At 37.0% G+C, this 11,890-nt stretch overlaps 1 non-coding gene across 1 annotated transcript; it reads left to right on the top strand.

The window, feature by feature from the left end:
* Positions 1-11,478: 11,478 nt before the first annotated feature.
* Positions 11,479-11,593, top strand: LOC112208706 (U5 spliceosomal RNA). The gene has a single exon (XR_002943284.1). It is a non-coding gene; the product is annotated as a U5 spliceosomal RNA (small nuclear RNA).
* Positions 11,594-11,890: the final 297 nt, after the last annotated feature.

The raw sequence follows: 11,890 nt of genomic DNA, 5'->3' as shown, positions 1-11,890 counted from the left end.
GATTGTGGTGGTGTAAATTGGCAAAACCATTCTGAAACATTGTTTAATATTACCTAATAAAGCTGATATACCACACTTTATGACCCAACAATGCAGCTCCTAAGAATGTTCTAAATAACTGTGTGCATAAAATGAAAACACACGTATAAAAGTATGCATAGCATTTATAATAGCCCCAATGCTGCGTTGCTTCCATGCAACACAATTGTTCATAAATACAAGAATAGATAAATAAGCTGCAGTATATTCCACAATGGAATACAATATAACAATGAAAATGAACGAATTGTCATTACATACAACTGTGTAGATGAATCTCCTAAAGACAGTATTGTGCAAAAGAAGTTGAACACAAAAGAGCACATTAAGTATTCCATTCATATAAAGTTTAAAACAGGTCAAACTATTGTATCAGAAGTCAGAATAGAAGGTGAATGAGCAATGATTGGGAGGGGCAAGAAAGGGTTCTCAAAGTGCTGGCCAAGTACTTTTTCTTGGTTTAAGTGGTGGTTACATGCGTGTGCTCTGTTCATGAAAATTCACCAAGGTGTCTACTCATGATTTGTATACTTTCCCATATGTATGCTGTATTTCAGTAATGAGTTTGCTAAATTTAAACAGTAACTGAAAAATGAGAACTCTTATGGAAAAGTAAAGACATTGCAAATGTGAAATGGAAGTGAAGGCATCAAGATGTGTAGTCATTTCAAAATGCTACATTTCATTCCAAATGGTGCAGTGCAGTCAAATATCTGGCACTTCAACTTTCTGAGAACTAGAAATCACTCTGGAGGATGAATAGGACAAATAATGTAGAATTCTATTCTACTCTCACACACATGAGTTTACTGTGGGGTAGTTTGTAACACAACATGTACATCATACATTGAAGTAGCTTTCTTGGCTCTTTTAGCAAATATTTATGTGTGTCGTTCTCTATTGTGGAATGGGAGAATCTAAAAAAAAAAAAAAAAAGCCGATGGGCTGGTGGTGATCATTCTAAACACTTGTTTTGTTAAACTATGTCCTATCATGTTCTGGCATCGTCATTTTCATCACACGTAAACATAATGGTTACTACAGTGTGTACACTCATTAAAACAACCTATATATGCCTTACTTGATGGTTGACGACTCAAAGCTCTAAGCCCTAAACTCCAGTCTGGCCTTGTTATGTATGCCAACTAAAAATGCATTCACAAGATAATGATCAATGACTACTTTACTACATAAGTAAAGGTAAAAGGAATGACACCTGAAATCTTAGTAAAACTTGACAGGTATAACAGCAGTTGGAATCGCAATTGAAATACAGAATCTTTGATATTTAAATTAAAATATATAAGCCATTGTTTTTCTTTTGTCCTGGCTCTGATATGTCATTTGCAGGCTACTTGGAATCAATGCTAACAAACTGTAACCTTTGAGTGTGGTTTTTGGTGGATAGGAGCTGAGAAATTAGTTTTAATAGCTTGCCCTTTAAGGACACCAGTATTCAGAATTTTCAGCAGAAACCAAAGATTTAAGGTCACAAAAAGGAATTAAGCACCCTGTCTTCACAACGGATAACTTCTTCAAAGGCAGGTCCCTGAGCATTGAGGGAATGAACTTGCAGTGAGTTTTCACTCCAGGGAGAAATGACACACCTTCATTGTGGATAGAAGATGCCTTTCTTCTGGGCTAGCTACTAACTCATTTTCCCTATATTGAATCCAGTTTCACTTTTTAAATGCAAAAACCATTAATATAACAGGCTTGACATCCAGGGTATGATTAAAGTGCCGTAGCACTAGTCTATTTTTTTTCTGGAATGGGAAGGCAATTTATGCTGAATCAGAAGGGTCCCTCACTACATATAACCAGCTAGCTTATGACATTTTCAATTCAAGACAATGTTCATTCAGTGCACATATGCACGCTTATAGAGGGCAGCAATGTCATAGGAAAACCCAAATTCATACAATATATAGATATACTCAGAATTTTGAGGTATATGATATTTTGCTAACTCATAACACACACATCCACACACACACACGCACAATGGGGTAAAATCTGACCTATAAAAGCTGAAATAAATAGGGTCTTTTCCCCAATCAAATTCTTGCCATTTTTTAAATCCCTGTGATATTTCCATTTGATACAGAAAACCTGCCTAAGTTGTGCCAGCCTTCTTCATTTTCACATTTCCAATACTAGGGGAATTAATTGATTGTTTTGTTTTAAAAGACTTCCTGCAGGGCTGCAGACAAGCTGGGTAAATAAAAACAAGCAAAAGAGAGTAAATTGTTGCTGTACATGATATTATACCCTACTTAATTATGTTAATAGAGACTCTAAAATAATTATGAACTGACTGTTCTTATTTATGCCATTCTATTGGCATAAAATTTACTTTTCTGTTTTAGGGCTGCATGGATCCATGTATTATAGGGTTCTACATTTTTCTCTGGGTTTTTCTTTTTTCCTATTTTATTTGTTTGGCAGTAGGCACCAGAGGATAAGTGAAGTAGGAGGTAAAGCCAAACCAGCAAAGTAAATATTTATTCAAACGTTAGGACTTTTTCTTTTAATGTCAGATATTTGTACTATTGCTGTTCCTATTATGAGTGACATTCAAAAGATGGGAATAACTTTCCCCTGGCCCTTTTGCTGAAGTTACAGAAAAGGGGAAATAATCAGAGAGAAGCTGGTGTTAAGCAGTTAAATCTGAATTATTCCATTTTTCTTTTCAGCCTGCAAATATGTTTTTCTACTACATCTTAAAAATCATGCTGAAATCCATTTGACCTCTTTCTAAACTCCAGCCATTCACTTAAATGTGGCACCCTATGCACTTAAAGCTTTAAACTATAGCAAGAGGGAGCAATGCGGGGAAAAGAAAAAGCGTATTTGTTGAGTTGAAGTTGAGCTGTGCCCCAGACACTAAGTCAGATGTTCATTTACTTCTCAGAATAATTTTATAGGAAAAGAATACTTCTTGCAAAAGTCAGAAAAGTTAATCGTGTACCCAATTTTACACTGTTAATAGATAGCAAAGTTGGAATTGTAAAGTGGCTGTCTGATCCAAATCCCATGATTTTTATAATACATGTTTCTGAAAAGTACAGGTCTAAGAAAGTAATTTTATTATCTAATTTTTAATTTGTGCTGTTTCTTATACTGTCAGGAAAATAAATTTACCTTAAAATATAATTAATATTTCATTTTAAAAACTTGGAAAACGCAATTTTCTCAGCAGGATACTAATAGAAGCATGCAGCTTCATTTCTAATGTAAACTACACCCACGTAAGTGGTTTTGTCTCTAAGATGATCCTAAGTTTCTGGCTTACTTACATTTTGTGCTACAAAATGTACTGGTATTCTGCATAACAGAATACCAGAGACCAATAACTTATTTAAAAAAGAAATTTATTTCTCACAATTCTGGAGGCTGGGGAGTCCAAGATTATAATGTTGGCATCTGGTAAGGGCCTTCCTGTTGCATCACCGCGTGGCAGAAGGGGAGAGGGTGAGAAAGAGACAAAAGGAGCCAAACTCGTTATTTTATAGGGAACCCAATAACAGCATTAATCCATTCATGAGGGCACAACTTTCATGCCCTAATCACCTCTCATTAGGCACCACCTCACAACATTGTTGCAATGGGGATAAAGTTACCAACACATGCTTCTTGGTTATCATATTCAAACCATAGTAGTTTCTAATGCAATGTATAGAAAACAAAAATTTACAGTGGTGGTCATAGAAAGATCAGTGAAAGTGTCAGTCCTGGGTCAAAAGATCAATTTTATGCTTTTGTGAGTTTTTCTTGCCCAGAGTCCCAGAGATTCAACTGCAATCTAATTTTACTTTCAATGCTTCCCTTCTCTCTGAGCTTAAATAGTCCCATCTGAAACTAGGCTGTCTAAAGTTCATGTAGAACTAACTCTAGCACAGAGAGTTCAAATGTTTAGTTGAGCTAAGAACCTGAAGGGCCGATTATTTTTTTTTCTTTTTAATCTAAACCACTTGTGACTTCTAAATTAGGATGGCAAGATTTCAGATATAGTATTTTCTGCTTCTAGTCAAGTCAGTTAATAATGTAATTTACTGTGTTAATGGTACCATTTGTCCCTTTTGGTCTCACCCCATATGTAAAGGCAGCAGTTTAAAAGGGGTTGCATAAACTTTGCTTCAACTAAGGGTAGAAAGGTTGTGATTATAAATAATGCACTTTACAGGATAAATAATGCACTTCAAAGAATAAATAATGCACTTTGCAAAATATAAATCAGCATCCTTAGATATTGACTCTGAAGACACTTTGGCAACCTTGATGGCATTACCATTAATATGAGACTCTAAAGAGCATGACTAAAGTACTTAATGCTATATTTCATATCACATTGTACATAATTGCAGAAGTGAATTTTCACATTACTAAAGTAATAGATCAGAATATAATCTGGTCACTGATTATTAGGGATACCTGCACAAATAGAATTGCTAGGAAACTGCATTTATTTTTAATCAAAACAATTTCAACAAGGAAAGTTTTCAACCTTGAGTTGCCAAAATCTAAGATAACCCTAATCATCATCTGTCCTTTGATGTTTTCTTTTAAAAATCTGCCCTTGTTTGCCAGTCTAATCATAGAAATCACAAATTGCAATTTCAAGAAGACACAAAGATACAATGTAAACTTTGATCTCAAGCATTTCTTGTAGGATTCCAAAAAGCAGTTTTGAGTTTTACAATTTCACTTTGCCAGCAATGATTAGAAACCCAGTGGCTGCCACAGTAATTGCTCCATAATCATATCTGCAATACCCGACCTGGTTTATGCATACAATCTATATTCTAATAGCAGTCAACAGGTCACAAGTTAATAAAAATGCCATTAACGTCCCCCTGTGACTAAGGAAGAGAGATATTCATCTTCCTAGGCTGTGGTTGGCCAATATAATTTCCTTGGCTGTTAGTGTAATTAACTGTGCTGACCTGCGGAGTTCCCTGGAGGATAGTGCTGGCACAGGATGACCTTGAAGCCTGCTCTTGGTGATAGTGTGCCAGAGGGCATGGTTTGTCAAAGGTTTGGACTGGCCCTGAGTCAGGTTCCCAGGATGATACCTGCTCATGTAATCATGCTGGACACCAAAAGCATTTATACACAGTTTGTATTTTCCCAGGTTCAAGTTCATATAAATAGAGCAACTGGTAATAGTTGTGAAGTTGACCACTTTTCTTTGATATCTCCAGCCTCCCTTTTTGCCACCCTTTCAAATCTAAGACTTTCAACCTTGTTTTTCTATAAATACAATGTGCCTTCCTACTTTTCAAAGTTCTCCCATACCTAATCAAAACACAAAAACATTGATATCAACATTTAAACTTAGACCAATACACCATCACATAAAAATTTAAATCCTCTTAAGTATTTGCATTTGTAAACCTGCTTTTAAAAATGGATGAACATGTTTTTATTTCTCATAAAAAGTGAAAAATGGGGCTTTAGGATCTGAGAAAAATTGAGGAGTGCTGTAACTAATTCCTGAGATAATATAATACTTCCTTTTAAACCTTGGAGTAAATTTGCTTTATTTATGTCTGGGGTTATACTTGGGGACTGAGGAAATGAATCTAGAAAGCCAGTGAGGAGTCTAAACATTTTCCTTTCTGTCCTCAATCACAGCTTTACTGTTTTAATATGAGGATCTCACTGGTCACTGTCAGTTTCCTAATGAAAAATATCTTAAAGATACCAAAATGCAGGGAAGGATATTACAAATGCATCTGTAGTTTTTGTTTGGTTTTACTTATCTTAATATTTTGTCACATTAGCTTCAGATCTTGTACTTTGAAGAAATAAAAGATTTCAAGGACATTTCTGTCCCTCCACCCTGAGACATAATTGCCATCCTAAACTTTTACTACTGTTAAAGTGCTTTTACCGGTAAATAATCCGTACTTGAGTTCCTTGTTTTTTAAAATTTTATAAATGTGGCTGGGCGCAGTAGCTGAAGCCTGCAATGCCAATACTTTGGGAGGCCGAGGCGGGCGGATCATGAGGTCAGGAGATAGAGACCATCCTGGCTAACACTGTGAAACCCCATCTCTACTAAAAATACAAAAAGTTGACTGGATGTGGTGGCACACACCTGTAATACCAGCTACTTAGGAGACTGAGTTAGGAGAATCGCTTGAACCCAGGAGGCAGAGGTTGCAGTGAGCTGAGATCATACCACCGCACTTCAGCCTGGGCGACAGAGCAAGACTCCATCTCAAAAAAACCCAAAAAATAATTTATAAATGTTATCTGAATTGTGTCTCCTCACCCCCAGAATTGTATATGCTGTAGTGGTAATCTCTCAAATCTCAGAATGTGACTGTACTTCCAGATAGGGTCTTTAAAAAGGTGATTAAATTAAAATGAGGCTGTTAGGTGAGGCCCTAATCTAACCTGACTGGTGTCCTTATAAGCAAAGGAAATTTGAGTGCAGTGGCTCCCGCCTGTCATCTCATCACTTTGGAAGGCTGAGGCAAGAGAACTGCTTGAGACCACAAGTTCAAGACTAGCATGGGCAACACAGAGAGACCCCGTCTCTACAAAAAATTTAAAAAATTAGCCAGGGATGGTGGCACGCACCTGTAGTCCCAGCTACTCAGGAGGCTGAGGCAAGAGGATTGCTTGAGCCTAGGAGTTCTAGGTTACAGTGAGCTATGATCCTGCCAGTGCACTCCAGCCTAGGTGACAGAGTGAGACTTTGCCTCTAAAAAATCAAAGGAAAGGAAAGGAAATTTGGACACAGAAAGAGACACCAAAGATGTACACATACAGTGGAAAGACCATGTGCGGATACATCAAGGAGGCAGGGCTGTCTGCCAGCCAAGGAGAAAGGCCTTGAAAAAAACCAAACCTGCAACACATTGTATTAGTCAGTTTTCATGCTGCTGATAAAGACATACCCAACACTGAGCAATTTACAAAAGAAAGAGGTTTATGGACTTACAATTCCACGTGGCTGGGAGGCCTCACAATCATGGCAGAAGGCAAGGAGAAGCAAGTCACATATTACCTGGATGACAGTGGGCCAAAAAAAAAAGAGCTTGTGCAAGGAAACTCCCATTTATAAAACCATAAGATCTTGTGAGAACCATTCACTATCAGCACAGGAAAGACCCCCACATGATTCAATCATCTCCCACCAGCTCCCTCCCACAACTCTGCTGATAAAGAGTTACCCAAGACTGGGCAATATACAAACGAAAGAGGTTTATTGGGCTTACAGTTCCTCATGGCTGGGGAGGCCTCACAATCATGGTGGAAGACAAGGAGGAACAAGTCACATGTTACGTGGATGGCAGCAGACAAAAAGAAAAAAAAAGAGCTTGTGCACGGAAACTCCTGTTTTTAAAGCCATCAATCTCAAGAGACTAATTCACTATCATGAGAACAGCACGGGAAAGACCCACCCCCATGATTCAATCATCTCTCACGGGGTCCCTCCCACAACATGTGGAAATCATGGGAGCTACAAGATGAGATTTGGGTGGAAACACAGAGTCAAACCCTATCACACATTGACTTTGTACTTCTAGCACACGGAACTATGAGAAAATAAATTTCTGTTGTTTAAACCATTCAATCCATTGTACTTTGTTATGGCAGTCCTTGAAAACTGATAAAACCCCCTTCAAATCATTCAGCAACTTGTTTTTATTTTTTTCTATGTTGATACATTTTGCAGTACTTCACTTAACCATTGCACAGGATTCCACTGTATGCATATGCCACAACTGATTTATCCACTCCCTCTCTGATGGACATTTAGGTCAGTCAAAATTTTCTGCTAAAATAAGCAATGTCAAATGGAACATGATCTATATGTTTCTGTGTGCACACTTGAGAGTGTTACTCTACCTATACAGCTATATCTGGAAGCACATTTCTCCAATCTATAAGATGTAGATACATGCTAGTTTAACATCTTTTCAGATTGTCAAATTGTTATCACATGTGGTTAAAACAAAAACTCTCTGCAATACGTTGTATTTGCTTCTTTACATTGTCATCAACAGTTGATATTGTTAGACTTATAAATTATTTTCTAGTCTATGTGTAACTATCTCAATATTTTACTTTGTGTTTCTCCAATTACAATTACATTTGGGCATCTTTTTATGTTTAGTAAAACATTCTAGTCCTGGTGCGGTGGCTCACACCTGTAATCCCAGCATTTTGGGAGGCTGAGATGGGAGAATTGCTTGAGCTCATGAGTTCGAGACTAGCCTGGACAACATAGTGAGACCTTGTCTCTACCACCACCACCACCAATAACAACAACAAAAATTGAGTGTCCTCTTTCCAAAAGCCCCTAATCATAACATTTACTCATTTTTTTAACTGGATTTCTTTACCTCTTTCTTAGTGATCTGTATGATTTATTTATGTAGTCTGGCAATTGATCTTCTGTAGTTATGCATAATTGGAAAAATGTTCTCAAAGTCTATGGCTTATTTTTAACTGTATGATGTTTCTAATTTCAGGGCAGTACAATGCATTGAAAATTGTTTACAGCTTGGAAGTTGTATGTCTTGTTTTGAAAGTTTTTTCTTATACTGGCATACCTCATTTTATTGCATGTCACTTTATTTTGCTCTGCAGATATTGCACTTCTATTACAAAATGGTTTGTGACAACCATTGCATTGAGCAACTTTATTCGCACCCTTTTTCCAATAGCATGCGCTTGCTTCATGTCTGTGTGTCACATTTTGGCAATTCTTACAATATTTCAAATTTTTTTATTATCATTATATTTGTTAGGGTGATCTGTGATCAGTGATCTTTGATCTTTGTGTTTTTTGATGTTACTATCAAAATTGTTTTGGGTTGCCATGAACCCTAGCCATATACGATGGTGAACTTAATTGATAAATGTTGTGTGTGTTTTGACTGCTCCACCACGTGGCCTTTCCCCATCTTGCTCCTTCTCAGACCTCTCCATTTCCTGAGACACAGTAATATTGAAATTAGGTCAATAACAACCCTACAATGGCCTCTGAGTGTTCAAGTGAAACAAAAACTCACATGTCTCAAATTTTCTTAAATCAAAATCAAGAAAGGACTAAGCTTAGTAAAGAAGGTATGTTGAAAGCCAAGGCAGATGGAAAGCTAGACCTCTTATACAGAATAGCCAAGTTGTAAATACAAAGGAAAAGTTCTTGAGGGAAATTAAAAGTGCTACTCCACTGAACACACAAATTATAAGAACGCAGAACAGCCTTCTGACAGATATGAGAATATTAGAGGTCCTCATAGAAACCCAGACCAGCCACAGCACTTCTTTAAGCCATAGCCTAATCCAGAGCAATTCCCTAACTCTCTTCAATTCTGTGAAGGCTGAGAGAGGTGAGGAAGTTACAGAAGGAAAGTTTGAAGCTAGCAAAGGTTAGTTTATGAGGTTTAAGAAAAATACAAGGGAAGGAACAAGTTCTGATGTAGAAGCTGCTGCAAGTTATCCAGAAGATCCAGCTAAGATAATTGATGAAGGTGGCTACACTAAATAACAGATTTTCAACGAAGACGACATGGCCTTATATTGGAAGAAGATGCCATCTAAGACTTCTATAGCTATAGAGGAGAAGTCAATGCCTGGTTTCAAAGCTTCAAAGAACAGGCTGACTCTCTTGTTAAGGGCTAATGCAGCTAGTGACATTCAGTGGAACCCAATACTTGTTTACCATTCTGAAAATCCTAGGCCCCTTAAGAATTATGCCAAATATACTCTGTCTGTGCTTTATAAATAGAACAACAAGGCCTGGATGACAGCACATCTATTTGCAGCATGGTTTACTGAATAGCTTAAGCCCACTGTTTAGATCTACTGCTCAGACAAAAATATTTCTTTTTAAATATTATTGCTCATCAAGAATTCACCTAGTCATCCAAGAGCTCTGAGAGAGATGTACAAGGAGATTAATGTTGTTTTTATCCTTGCTAATGCAACATCTATTCTGCAGTCTGAGCATCAAGGAGTAATTTTGACTTGCAAGCCTTATTATTTAGGTAATAAAGTTGGTAAGGCTATAACTGTCATAGATAATGATTCATCTGATGGATCTGAAAAGGATTCACCATTCTAGATATCATAACATTCATGACTCATTGAAGGGGGTCAAAATATCAACATAAGTTCGAAAGAAGTTGATTTTAATTTTTATGGATGACTTTGAGGGGCTCAAGACTTCAGTGGAGGAAGTCTCTGCAGATGTGGTGTAAAGAGCAAGAGAACTGGCATTAGAAGTGGAATCTGATGATGTGACTGAATTAATGATAATCACCTTATGGTAAAACTTTAGCAAATGAGGAGTTGCTTCATGGGGGTCAGCAGAGAAAGTGGTTTTTACTTTCTGAGACGGAATTTACTCCTGGATGAAGATGATGTGAACATTGTTGAAATGACTACAAAGGATTTAGGATATTACATAAACTTAGTTGATAAAGCAGTGGCAGGCTTTGAGAGAATTGACTTCAATGTTGAAAGAAGTTCTACTGTGGACAAAATGCTCCCAAACAGCATGAGTGCTTCAGAGAAATATTTTGTGAAAGGAAAAGTCAATTGATATGGCAACCTTCATTGTTATTTACTTTAAGAAATTGCCACAGCCACCTCAATCTTCAGCTACCACCTCTCTGATCAGTCAGCAGCCATCAAACATTGAGGCAAGACCCTCCACCAGCAAAGATTATGACTCACTGAAGGCTCAGATGATTATTAGCATTTTTAGCAACAAAGTATTTTTAATTAAGATATATACATACATTTTCATTTCACACATAATTATATTGCACACTTAATGAACTGCAATATAGTGTAAACATAACTTCTATATGCACTGCAAAACCAAAAAATTCATGTGACTTGCTTTAAATGATATACTCTTTATTGTTGTAATCTGAATACAAATCCGCATATCTGTGAGATATACCAGTATACAACACAGTACAGTGGACTCCAGAGCAACTTAGGGGTTAGGGGAACTCACAAATCAAAATCTGTATATAACATTTGACTCCCCCACAGCTTAACTACTAATAGGCTACTGTTGACCAGAAGATTTACAGATAATGTGAACAGTCAGTTCACACATAATTTTTCTGATATGTATTCTTTTCTTATATGTATTGTTATATGTATTTTGGTTATTAGAATATTTTACCATATTCTTACATAAAGTAAGTAGAGAAAAGGAAATGTTATTAAGAAAACCATAAGAAAGATAATATATATATATTTATTATTCACTAAGTGGAAGTTGATCATCATGAGGATCTTCATCCTCATTGTCTTCACATTGAGCAGGCTGAGGAGGAGGAAGAAGAGCAGGGGTTAGTCTTATTGTCTCAGGGGTCATGGTTACCCTGCAAGTTTCTTCAAACTGTTGTAAATCTCCAAAAAAATTTGGTATATTTATTTTTAAAAATCCATGCATAACTCTTGTTTCTCTTCAGATCATATAAATCTTTCGCCTTTTATTAAAGATTTCCATGGGGAGGAACAGTTATGAGTCTTTATCCAATTTCTGAGGCCTCGTGTTTCACGAGGCTAAATTATGAGTGTTAAAAATTAGACCAGCCTGTCCAACATGATGAAACCCCATCTCTACTAAAAATACAAAAAACTAGCCGGGCATGATGGCGGGCGCCTGTAGTCCCGTCCCAGCTACTCAGGAGGATGAGGCAGGAGAATAGCTTGAGCCCAGGAGGTGGAGGTTGCAGTGAGCTGAGATCGCGCCACTGCACTCCAGCCTGGGCGACAGAGGGAGACTCCGTCGCAAAAAAAAAAAAAAAAAAAAAAAAAAAAAAAAATCCATGCATAAATAAACCCACACAGTTCAATTTTC

The sequence above is a fragment of the Pan troglodytes genome, chromosome 2 (assembly GCF_028858775.2).
Source record: "Pan troglodytes isolate AG18354 chromosome 2, NHGRI_mPanTro3-v2.0_pri, whole genome shotgun sequence".
Taxonomy (NCBI): domain Eukaryota; kingdom Metazoa; phylum Chordata; class Mammalia; order Primates; family Hominidae; genus Pan; species Pan troglodytes.
This window is presented reverse-complemented; position numbering and strand designations above follow the sequence as displayed.